General features: G+C 41.8%; 1 pseudogene; it reads left to right on the top strand.

Annotated features, from left to right (window-relative positions):
* Window positions 1-499: 499 nt before the first annotated feature.
* On the top strand, window positions 500-2,691 carry LOC138170862 (heat shock cognate 71 kDa protein-like; annotated as a pseudogene).
* Window positions 2,692-3,161: the final 470 nt, after the last annotated feature.

Genomic DNA, 3,161 nt, shown 5'->3' with positions numbered 1-3,161 from the left:
ATTTTTTGTTATGTATGTGTGTATATTTGTTATATACGTGTTTATATTTGTTTATGTATATTTGCATGAGTGTTTGTATATACATGCATATATTGTGGTTATGTCACTGTTGGTTAATTTTTAAAAACATTCTCATAAATTTAAAATCCTATTTTCTTATATTTATTATAGAAGCAGCATGACTATTATGAAAAATAATTAAATTTTCTGGAGTACAGCCATGCATAAGCAGCTTTCCCAAAGAATGCTACTTTGATCAGCTTTTAAAGTTCTGAGTACATAGTATAGTAAATGATCTATTCATTCTATAACAAATCAGAGCAAAATATTCACAGTAAATGAAGGTATAGCATTAACAGTATTACAGCTTATCACAGAAAATCACAACATAGTATTCACAACAGCTTATCATTAAAATGGCCACATAGTTTTCACCAAAGAGGTCACAATATTTAGAAGAAACCTACTCAGCACAGCAGTAGCCCTTCTCTCTCCACAGTGGTTAGCTACAACCTCCCTCGACTCCCCAGGAACCATGTCGAAGGGACCCACAGTTGGCATTGACCTTGGCACTGCTTACTCCTGTGTGGGAGTCTTCCAACATGGGAAAGTGGAGATCATTGCTAATGACCAAGGAAACAGGACCACCCCAAGCTATGTGGCCTTCACCGACACAGAACGTTTAATTGGTGATGCTTCAAAGAATCAAGTTTCAATGAACCCCACCAACACAGTTTTTGATGCCAAACATCTGATTGGTCGCAGATTTGATGATGCAGTTGTACAATCAGACATGAAGCATTGGCCTTTTACGGTGGTGAATGATGCAGGCAGGCCTAAAGTCCAAGTGGAGTACAAAGGGGAGACCAAATGTTTCTATCGAGAGGAAGTATTTTGTATGGTCTTGACCAAGATGAAAGAAATTGCTGAAGCTTACCTTGGGAAGACCATCACAAATGCTGTGGTCACAGTACCAGCCTATTTCAATGATTCCCAACGTCAGGCCACCAAAGATGATGGAACCATAGCTGGTCTCAATGTGCTTCGAAGCATCAATGAACCAACTGCTGCTGCTATTGCTTATGGCTTGGACAAAAAGGTTGGTGCCGAGAGAAATGTGTTGATCTTTGACCTTGGAGGTGGTACCTTTGATGTCTCCATTCTTACCACTGAAGATGGCATCTTCGAGGTCAAGTCCACAGCTGGGGACACCCACTTGGGTGGGGAGGACTTTGACAACCGAATGGCCAACCATTTCATTGCCGAGTTCAAGCGAAAGCCCAAGAAGGACATCAGTGAGAACAAGAAGGCTGTTCGCCGTCTGCACACTGCTTGTCAATGTGCAAAGCATACCCTCTCTTCCAGTACCCAGGCCAATATTGAGATTGATTCCCTCTATGAAAGTATAGACTTCTATACATCAATCACCCGAGCCTGTTTCGAAGAGCTGAATGCTGATCTCTTCCATGGCATCCTGGACCCTGTGGAGAAGGCCTTAAGAAATGCCAAGCTAGATAAGTCTCAGATTCGTGACATCGTCCTGGTGGTTGGTTCCACTCGAATCCCCCAAATCCAGAAGTTTCTGCAAGACTTCTTCAATGGCAAGGAGCTCAATAAGAATATCAATCCTGATGAGGCTGTTGCTTATGGTGCAGCTGTCCAGGCTGCCATTTTGTCTGGAGATAAATCTGTGAATGTGCAGGACTTGCTTTTGTTGGATGTCACTCCTCTTTCCCTTGGAATTGAAACTGCTGGTGGAGTTATGACCGTTTTGATCAAACGCAATACCACCATCCCCACCAAGCAGACACAGACCTTTACCACCTATTCAGACAACCAGCCTGGTGTGCTTATTCAGGTTTATGAAGGTGAGAGAGGATGACAAAGGATAACAATCTGCTTGGCAAATGTGAGCTCACAGGAATTCCTCCAGCACCCAGGGGTGTTCCTCAGATTGAAGTAACAGTTGACATTGATGCAAATGGCATCCTCAATGTTTCTGCTGTGGATAAGAGTACAGGCAAGGAGAACAAGATCACTATCACCAATGATAAAGGACGTCTGAGCAAAGAAGACATTGAGCGTATGGTCCAGGAGGCTGAGAAATACAAGGCTGAGGATGAAAAGCAGAGAGACAAGGTATCTTCCAAGAATTCTCTTGAATCTTATGCTTTCAACATGAAAGCAACTGTATAGGATGAAAAACTGCAAGGAAAAATTGGTTATGAAGACAAACAGAAGATCCTTGACAAATGTAATGAAATAATAAACTGGCTGGATAAGAACCAGACTGCTGAGAAGGAAGGATTTGAGCATCAGCAGAAAGAATTGGAGAAGATCTGCAACCCCATTATTACTAAGCTGTACCAGAGTGCAGGAGGCATGCCAGCCTGGTGGGTTCCCAGGGGGTGGAGCAGCCCCATCTGGAGGTGCTTCTTCTGGACCCACCATTGAAGAGGTCGACTAAACACCTCAGAAAGAGCATTCCACACAGCTTTTCAAAAATTGAAGTACTCAAATTTGTAGCCAAGGCAGTAGCAGTTTAAAAGTAACATTTAAGCTACTGTGTAAATCTAGGCATTTTGAATACTTGAATGTGTGCAGAGGGAGAGAAGTAAACAACATTGCACTTTATCAGTACTGTAAACAAGTGGAAATGCAATCGTCTTGGAGAATAAAATCTATTTTAAATTGGCACCATAAAAATAATATTTAGAAGAAAGAACAATCATCTCAAAGTACAATAGTCAAAATTTCCCACTTATGGGGCACACTAAATTAAATCAATCAGTCACTTATTCAGCAATCAATTACTAAGTATAATTAATCACTAAATACAATCATTAGAAAATACACAAACCCTCCACCTCTAGGTCACTAGTAAACTCCAATTTCATCATTACTCAGTACACTCAGAGAGATCTTTTCATCTTGACTTAGGGCCAGTTCTCAGATTCCCTGGATCCTCTTCCAAGGTCCCAGATTCTATCTGGATTCATCAGAATGTCACCTGGGTTCATGGGCAGACAGCTCCTTGTCCATTTCCTTGTCCAGCTCTCTGGGTAGGTCCTGCTCCACACTGAATTCACAGGGTCCAGTCCATCTCAAATCCAACGCAATTTCTGCTTTTGGCGTTTCAAGGCTCAACCAAGCCACAAACA

This window comes from Petaurus breviceps, unplaced genomic scaffold (genome assembly GCF_028583685.1).
Source record: "Petaurus breviceps papuanus isolate PSGF00001 unplaced genomic scaffold, PetGlider_PUasm1.0 40, whole genome shotgun sequence".
Taxonomy (NCBI): Eukaryota; Metazoa; Chordata; class Mammalia; order Diprotodontia; family Petauridae; genus Petaurus; species Petaurus breviceps.
The sequence above is the reverse complement of the archived record's forward strand: the minus strand, read 5'-3'. Positions and strand labels throughout refer to the sequence as shown.